This window comes from Hibiscus syriacus, unplaced genomic scaffold (assembly GCF_006381635.1).
Source record: "Hibiscus syriacus cultivar Baekdansim isolate YM2019G1 unplaced genomic scaffold, ASM638163v2 tig00111837_pilon, whole genome shotgun sequence".
NCBI classification, from domain to species: domain Eukaryota; kingdom Viridiplantae; phylum Streptophyta; class Magnoliopsida; order Malvales; family Malvaceae; genus Hibiscus; species Hibiscus syriacus.
Window position 1 is genome coordinate 784160 of NW_024063194.1, and position 10201 is coordinate 794360.

Genomic DNA, 10201 nt, shown 5'->3' on the forward strand with positions numbered 1-10201 from the left:
AAAGAAGCAATGCAGTGCGCTCACGTTGAGGAGTGATACTCAGATTAATCTTGAGGATAAGTTTGGGGGGAGAAACTAGAAAACTTTAGCCAAGGCACCATTCATGAAGAACCTGAAGATCAAGCTGAGATTGTTGAACAAGTAGAACATATTAAAGGAGAAGAAAAGGATCGTGGGTTCAACAAGTCATCACACTAATGGTGAAAAATTATTTTCCAAGGCAAAAGTTGTTTCACCACCTGCAGCGGATGAAGTTAGACCTCCACCACATTTCCCTCAGCGGTTGAAGAAGCATAATGACGAGATACAGTTCAGAAAGTTTGTTCATGTCCTTGATCAGCTGCATATCAATTTTCTATTACTTGAAACCATTGAGAAGATGCCTTTATATGCCAAATATTTGAAGAAAATTGTCACAAATAAGAGAAATGAGGAAAGAATAGAGATTGTTGCCACGAAAATAGAATATTGTTCAGCAATGAGTAAAATTCTACCAAAGCAAAAACATCCTGGCAGCTTTGTTATACCATGTTCCATCGATGATAGATATATTGTAAGAGCTCTTTGTGACTTGTGGTCAAGCATAAATTTGATGCCCGAGTCCATATTGTTTAAGCTTGGAATGGGTAATGCTCGACCAACCACTATGATTTTACAACTAGTTGACTGATCACACGTTCGTCCCGAGGGCAGAATTGAAGATGTGATTGTTAAAATGGACAAGTTTGTCTTTCCAGATGATTTCCTCATTCTAGACTATGAAGTCGATAAAAATGCACCTATTATTCTTGGATGTCCATTATTAGCTATAGGGTGTATTCTAATAGATTGTGAGAAGGGAGAGTTCACTATGAGGGTGGATAATCAAAGCGTCATGATCAATGTCTTCAACACTCTTTAAATACGTTGATGATTCTGAAGAATGACATTACATTGAAGACGTTGATTCATTGGAGGAAGCTGGCACATAAAATTCTGGTCAAGTAAAATTTCTACATCTTGACGAGTATGATAAATTTTTCCAAGACAAAATTCTCCAGAAGAAATAGTGTAATTTTTTTTTGCCAAGACGATATTTTACAATATGAGGAACACAATACTTATTGCCAAGGTGAAATTTTTCTGAATGTAGCATAAAAATATTTACCTAGGCAAAAGTTTCTTGATTGAAGCATATGAAAGACATACAGAAGCTTGAATAATTACGGAGTCTGAGGATAATTCATTGAAGGAAGAACAATCTAGTTTACTTCAAGCAAGACCATGTATGAGATTTGAACCCCTTGATTTCAGTGGATTTATTCCTCCAAAACCTTCACTACAATATGCACCTATCTTAGAACTTAAATTGTTTCCATCACATTTGAATTACACTTATTTAGGTAATGATAAAATTTATCGTTATAATTTCTTCTAGTCTAACCCCCAATAAAGAGGGAAGTTTCTTGAATGTTTTTGTCACAGCACATAAAAGCTCTCAGGTGGACCATGGCAGACTTAAAGGGAATCATCCCTACAATATGCATGCATAAGATCCAGTTAGAAGATAACCATAACAATTATATGGAACCACAAAGGAGACTTAACCCGATAATGAAAAAAGTTGGGATGAATGAAATCATAAAATGGCTTGATACTGGAGTGATCTATCCAATATCCGATAGTTCATGGGTTAGTTTGGTTCAATGTGTGCCAAAGAATGGTGGTGTGACCTTGGTTAAGAATGAGAATGATGAGCTTTTGACTACAAGAGCCATCATGGGCTGGTGGATATACATGGATTACATGAAGCAAAACAAGGCAATTAAGAAATACCATTTCCCCTTCCCTTTCATCAATCAAATACTTGATCGGTTAGCATGCAAGGCATTTTACTGTTTCCTTTATGGATATTCTCGATACAATCAGATCATCATAGCACCTGAAGATGAGAAGAATACCACCTTCACTTGCCTGTGTGGTACCTATGCCTTTAGAAGAATGTCGTTCGAACTAAGTAATGCTCCAACAACTTTTTAGAGGTGTATGATGATCATTTTCTCAGATATTGTGAAGGACTTAATGGAAATATTTATGGATGACTTCTCTGTCTTGGGCGATGACTTTGGCCGATGCCTTGTTTATTTTTCTAAAGTGCTGAAGCTATGCGAGGAGTCCAACCTTGTGCTAAACTGGGAGAAATGTTACTTTATGGTGACCGAAGGAATTGTGTTAGGACACAAAATTTCTCGCCAAGGCATCAAAGTTCATAAAGCCAAAGTGAAAGTAATTGATAATTTACCTCCACCCACCACTATGAAGGGCATACGAAGTTTCCTAGGGCATACAGGATTCTACAAGCGGTTCATCAAAGACTTTTCAAATATTTCAAAGCCTTTGTATCTTCTACTTCAACAAAATCAACCGTTTGTGTTCAATGATGAATACCTCAATGCGTTCACTGATCTGAAGAAAAAAACTTGCTCAACACCAATTGTTGTTCCACCTGACTGGGATGCCCCTCTTGAGCTGATGTGCGATGCAAGTGACTATGTTATAGGGGAAGTGCTAGGGAAAAGAAAGGATAAAATCTTCCATGTAATCTATTATGCTACTCGTACCCTTAATGATGCACAACTTGGTTATACCACCACTGAAAAAGAATTGCTTGACGTGGTATTTGCTTTTGATAAGTTTAGGCGGTATCTTATAGGAACTAAGGTTATTGTACATACTAATCACTCTGCCATTAAGTACTTAGTTAATAAAAAATGCAAAACCTAGGCTTATTAGATGTATATTATTGCTACAAGAATTCAATTTAGAGGTAAAGGATAGGAAGGGTATTTTAAACCAAGTAGCATATCACTTTCTAAGCTAGAGAACAAAAATATTTTCCATGACATAAAGATTATTCAGGAGGATTTCCCCGACGAGAAAATTTTATTTGCCACGGTTATACCGTGGTACGCTGACATAGTTAACTTTCTTGTTAGTAGTGTTATGCCTCCATATTCCATTCCTATTCAAGCAGTGTGTAGACCAAATCATCCGTAGCTACGTCCCTGAAGAACAACATAAGGAAATCCTATTTCATTTTCATACATTCCCATGTGGAGGGAACTTCGTTGGGATAAGGACTAATGCAAAGGTCCTATAATCCGACTTCTACTCGCCCACCTTGTTCAAGGATGGGCATGACTTCTATAAGTCATGTGATCGTTGGTAGTGCACTGGGAGAATATCGAAGATAAATACGATGCCATGGAAAAACACTTTGGAAGTTGAGCTCTTTGATGTGTGGTGGATCAATTTTTTGGGACCTTTCCCATCGTCCTTTGGTGATCTGTACATACTATTGGCAGTAGATTATATTTCCAAATTAGTTAAAGTCGTGGCCACACCTTGAAATGACTCCAAGACCGTGTTGAAACTCTTTCACAAAAATATATTCACGTGTTTTGGAGCACCACGAGCAATCATCAACGATGAAGGTACTCACTTTGACAACAAATTAATTACCAAGGCGCTGAAACTATATAGGGTGCACCACAGAATTGATACGGTATACCATCCCATACTAATGGGAAAGCTGAGGTTTCTAATTGTGAGATCAAACATATTCTTGAGTAAGTGGTCAACCCTAAACATAAAGATTAGTCACCGAAGTTGATGAGACACTATGGGCCTACCAAATAACATTCAAAATGCCACTCTGAATGTCACCATTTAACCTAATATATGGAAAGGCGTGCCATTTTCTCGTGGAATTAGAACACAAAGCATTTTGGGCCATCAAAAAACTAAATATGGATGCGTAGCTTGTTGTAGAAAGAATATTGTTGGAGCTGAATGAAATGGATGAATTTAGAACTCAGGCGTATGAAAATGCCCACCTTTACAAGGAAAAGATGAAAAGATGGCACGACAGAAAAATTTTGCCTTGGTAATTTTTTTCTGGACAACAAGTATTTCTCTATAACTGATGACTCAATCTATTTCCAAGCAAGCTGAAATCTAGATGGTTAGGATCCTTCATCATACATCATATACATAGCCATGGCAGAATAGAAATCAAGAACATTGATGATGAGTCAACCTTTAAGGTGAATGGTCAACGACTGAAGGTGTAAAATGGAGCACCTATCTTGCATGATAAATCGGCGTCATTAATTCACGATGCCCAAGAGTTTGCCCTTATTTCTTGAACGAATTTTGTTGCCTAGGCAACAAAAATTTGCACTCTGTATATAAATAATCTACTTTTATTCTGCACGAGTTATTTATTTCTATTTTATTCTCTATTTTTGTTTCTTTTTGTAGCTAAGGTACACTTGGTAATTTAGGGATGAAATTTATGCATGGGAGGGAGAGAAACCATAAAAAATTAGTTTTGGTGGAACTTTTAAGAGGGAAAGATATTTTCCCTTTATTTTATTAATTTTTTAGTCAAATCACATATCTCCCAAATTAATACCATATCTTTTTTCCCTTATACTTTTTACCATTTTACCCCCCAAAAACCACCTATTACCCATTATTGTTCTCCAAAACCACATACTTCCTCTTTCTCCTCACTGTTTATTCTTTTTAAACTTCTTCTTCAACATTTTCAACATTTTTTTCCTTTGATTTTTCACCTTTCACCCAAAACCCTCCATTACTGCAGTGAGAATCTTATTCTCTTTCCCTAAATCTATCACAGCAAACACCATGGCCCAGTCCAAGACGAATCCAAGAAATTATACACCCTTTGTAACTGCTTCAAGATCCGAGTGCTTCAAAACCACCGCGGCTGAGGCAAAGTATAAAACCCCACAGAAACAACAAGTTTATTTGGATGACAGCTTTGTCTTCCCAGAGGCTGGTAAAGAACCCTTTGGACTGGAGGTAATGGACATCGTACGGACGCATTAATAGGAGAAATTTACCCCGCATCCAAAAGTAGTGGCGTCGATAATGGTCTGCGATTTTTACGCCCACTCAGGTGACTCATTCCATCACACTATGTATGTTAGAGGGAAATCCATCTAGTTCACTCCATCGATCTTAAACCGCTACTTCAAGCTCGGCAAGGTTGGGGATCAACATAAAAATTTTCTTACCAAGGCAGATCAAGATATGTACGATGGTATGTTGGAGGACTTGTATTTCGGTTGGGTGAAGTTTGAAGGGAATGCAACCAACCAAAACCGTGTGGATCACCGAGCCCTTAAGCCAATAACCAAGTTTTGGAATAATTTTTGAAAGGCAAGCTGATGCCTACTTCACAAAACATGACAGTGTTGGTGAGATGATTGATGTTTCTACACTCTATCATTTATGGGCGCTCGATCGATGTAGACGAGATAATTTTTGAGTAGATTCACTAGTGTGCAAAAAGGACCCAAGGTAACCTTTTTTTATCAAGTTGAATGAAGGCATCACTAAAAAGAAAGTTCTCAAACTTATGAGTTTTGATGACAACGCTCCACATGAGGGCTTGGAGCGATGAGCAAAATCAGTTACCGCGGTAAGAATGGCAGCCATGGTCACATCCACTAGGGAGACGCGAAAGCTGTTGGAGCATCTAAAAAGTCATATACAGACCTTGTTTAACTATGTCAAGGCTCAGGCTACACAAATAAATACTTTCTTTAAGGAGCTACTCCCGATTACCAATGAGGATCTGTCGCCTTTTCTGAATGAAATCCTGTGACAATCGATCCCTCCAGGCGGCAGTACATTTCATGCCTCGGCATAAAATATTCCACCCGAGTCCCCCGTGGATGTCACTTATCTTGCCATGCATGTTTCCCTATACATGAAGAAGGCCACGGCGAGACAGATAAATATCCCAGTTCCTCCTCTTCTTCTGAGAACACTCGAGAAATCCTGCTAGAATTCTTTGATTGATGATGATTTCATCCCAATCCCTAACCAACCTACTCCGGAACAAGTATTTGAACAACCCCTGAATCTCAATACTAAACCAACTTGTGATACTAAAGCAAGCCAGTCTCAAGACACCCCTGCTGAGCCCACCCACACCGATGAGATACCATCACCAACTAGTCCACCCGTGACGTCGCATCAAGTAAACAACTAGTTGTGTCGCTAGGCCATCTCCTTCTTCACTTCCTTCAGAATATATTGGATCCGAAAGATAAATCATCTCATTGATTCTCTCATTTTACTGGGCAGCTATGATGGGATATTTATAATGGGAATTTTTAGGTTTTGTGTCCTTCAAGGCGGTTGGAGGTGTTTAATTTCTTGAAGGGCATTATTGCACGTGAGGGTGAAGTTGGGCAAATGACATCAACAATTGTTGAGCCACGTCAGATTTGCAAGATAAATCTTGCCTCGGCAAGATTAATTTATTCCTCACTATCGTCTTTTTTTGTTCCTCTTGCCCCGGGAAATAGTTGTTGTCTCGGTAAATAAATTTTTCGTTCATTGTTTTCCGCGTAAATACAGCCAACAAAGAACCTTCCTAGGCAAAATTTATCCACCACATGCAAATATGACCTAAATGCAACTAATATGCTATGACGACGGCTTTTAGACATACAATAACTTAAGTAAATAGACAAAAAAACATAGTCTTTTTACGGAGTTATCACACCCCCAAACTTAAGCTATTGATTATCTCAAGCAATGGATAATGAGTAGTAGAAAAGTCGATGGGTTAATTACGAGTTATGTTTGTGAGGATGAGTATAAAAAATGATGGTGCTTTAGTTATCAAGTTACATGTTCGCTCGATGTTAACTCAGTGTGTACGAGAGTTGCAGTCGATTAATCGTCTATTGGAGTGAAGATTTAGTTGGTAATGATGGTTCAGAAGATGAATTTTTTTTAGATTGAGGGTACCTTATGATTACAAGATTGATTGTTTGGTTTACCAGGGAGTTAAAGTCGAGCATTAGTGTCCTTGATAATATGGAGTTGAGGCGTGAGATATTGTTTAAGGCTTATAGTAGTTCTTTTTCAATGCATACTGGTAGTAAGAAGATGTAAAGAGATTTGTGTGAGATGTATTGGTGGTCGGGGATGAAGCGAGATATGTTTGATGTTTGGTTTACCAGTTAGTCAAAGTCGAGCATTAGTGTTCTTCTTATTATTTTAACCGAGTAGTATTCCTGAAAGAAAGTTGGAACGTATCACGACAGATTTTGTTCCGGGTTTTCCGTTATCGCCATCGAATAAGGTTTTATGTGGGTTATAGTTGATCGTTTTTCGAAGAGTCTGTATTTTCTTCCTTTACATATGATGTTTACTTCACAAAAACTGGTTGAATTATATATTGTAGAGATAGTGAGTTTGGATGGTTTCTCATTGTCGATTCTTTTTTTATCGTGATCCGAGGATTACTTCAAAGTTTTGGAAGAGTTTGCATGATGTGTTAGGTTAGAAGTTGAAATTTAGTATGAATTATCATCCGTAGATGGATGGTCAGTCTCAATGAGTGATAAAAGTTTTAGAGGATATGTTATGAGTGTGTGTTATTGATTTTAAGGGTTCTTGGGAACATTATCTGTTGCTAGATGAGTCTACGTATAATAATAGTTATTAGTTGAGTATTCAGATGGTACCATTTGAGGCGTTGTATGGAAGTAGAAGTCGTATTTCATTGTGTTAGACCGAGTTGAGCGAGCATTGTGTTCTTGGTCCAAGTTTGATTTGTGAGGTATAGGACAAGGTTAAGTTGATTTTGGATTGGTTAAAGTTTACTTTTGATGATAAGAAGTCTTATGTCAATTTGAAACATCAAGAGATTTAGTACGATGTTGGTAACTTTGTTTTCTTGAAAGTTTCACCTTGAAATTTATTGGACCCTATGAGGTGTTAGACCGTATAGGTCCTCTATCTTATAGATCTCGTTTACTTTCTAAGCTTGGTCGTATTCATGATGTGTTTCATGTTTCTATGTTGGGGAGGTGTCATTTGGATCCTTCTGATCTTGTACCACTAGAGGATATAGTGGTTCGTGTCGATCTTTCTTATGAGGAAGAATCAATACAAATTTTAGCTCATGATGTGAAAGATCTTCGGAACAAGTTTGTTTTGCTAGTAAAGGTGTTGTGGTGTAACCGTAATACTGAAAAGGCCACATGGGAGCCTAAGGAGTCGATGAAGGTGTAGTATCTGCATCTGTTTGACTAAGGTAAACTTGAGAATGAAATTCGTTTTAGGGAGAGTTCTAATGCCCTAGAGTATGGGTCAGTAATCAAGTCAGTTTTGGGGATTTTCAATAAAAATGATTTTTAGAGAATTTTATTTGATAAATATTTTTCAAAAGTTTGTTTAAATGAATTTCGAATGTAGAAAATGATTTTTGATAAAATTTATGAAATATTTTATTTAGTGACTAAATTGAATGATGAGAAGTTTCAATTTTAGTGACTAATTTGTAAATGATCAATTTATCAAAATCTATGAAGTTGTTTTAGCAAGTTGGAAAATCATTCTTTTTCATCTAATATTTACCGTAACCTTTTCACTTCTTTCTTTGACATAAACCTTGATTCATTCCTAAATTCCTTTTTGCTTAAATTCACTTCCATTCTCTTTCATTCATTCAATTTGTTCCGCTCATCAAAATGCTATTGAAGCCTTGCCAAATTTTCACCAAATTCTCATCCATAGCTGATAGTTTCTCCTTACCATTGCCATCATTCCTTTTCTGATTTTCTATTATATTTTCCTTGATTCTTTAGTCTATTCTTCCATCCTCTTCATCACCATTATTGTCACCACTCTTCATTACTACCATTGGTGGTGTTAGATCTTCATCAACCTTTCTTTCATTCTTTCTTTAATTTTCCAGTAAGCTGTTTTCTAAATCTTGGTTCTTTAATGCTTAAAAAGAACCATTAAGAATGATGATCTTGATCGATCATGTTTTCACTTGTGGTTTTCACAATATGGTGATTTTTTAGTTAACTAATGAACCTATTTTTCTGAAAGGTTTTCAATATTTTATTTAGTTGATTATGGTGTTTATGGTACAGTTATTACCATAGTAAAAAATATTGTTATTTGGAGTTTATTTGGGAATCGTTTTCTTGGAAAAAAGCTTGATTTTTTAGGAAATCTGGTAATTGATTAAATTGCTATTGTTCTTGGGTGTTTTAAATGTCTTAGGTGTTGATTGTGATTATTCCGAATCCATTTTGTATTGGGGAAAGAATTGTTCAAGTGTTAGATGAGTTTGAGCGATTGCGTGGTAAGAATCAAAATTATTTCTTTGATATTTCCTTTGTTTTGGAAGCGGATTTTTCTGATTTATTTTGGACATTTTTGTGACATGATAATATGTTCCTTAATGTGTTCTTTAAATCATTGATGAAGTAAAATTGGTGCATTGACTATCGGAAGCGAATAGATAATATTTAGGAGTTGATTTTGTGCTTCGATAGCCATTGAGGTGAGTGGCTTTCCATTCTTAAATGACAAACGTCATCAATGTTGAATAAGGCCTTAGTTTAGGGAAATACCTTAGATTAAGACCCTGTGGTAAGTATGATATTAATATAAATTGAATTAGAGTTCATGTTATGGGACAATTGGAATAACTTCGCTGTCCATGGATGAGCGAGTAAATTCGTTGTCTATAAGATGAGTGAGCAAATTTGCTATCCAATTTAAGTTGAGCATGAAAACCAACGTGATTTTTGTTTTAAAATCATGAAACCTAATTGTTTATGTAAAATTTTACATCTTGTGTCAACTACTCTTGATAAACATAGATTAATTGGCAATTGTTCTTAATATGACATTTGAATATGAAAGGCATGCCTAGGAAAGAGTTCTCTATGTTTTCTATAAGTGTGTGATATGGATTCAAGTGGTAAGGTTGGTGCGTTGAGCATAGCTCCAAACATTTCTGGTTTTGGACCTAAGTGAGTCCACAAATAAAAGGAAGATGTATGGAGCCGGTTTACCCAGCGAGTGAGTTGTATTAGGAACAAAAGCCATTGATATAAAAGTTGTAATAATTGTGTGTTGTTTTTATGGCTAGTCGCAAAAGGTAATTGTGCATGAATGTGTTGATTTGTAGCGATGTTTATGTTGCAAAATCATGTTTATAATCTTATATTTGTGTATATTTGGAGTATAAAATGGGTGCATCATGGCATGACATTGTGGTATGACATTGTGGTATGATCATTAAGGTAAAAACAAGTGAGGTTTGCATGGAATTTAGGGGTGATCTCCTTTTTCCTTGATTCGTGCA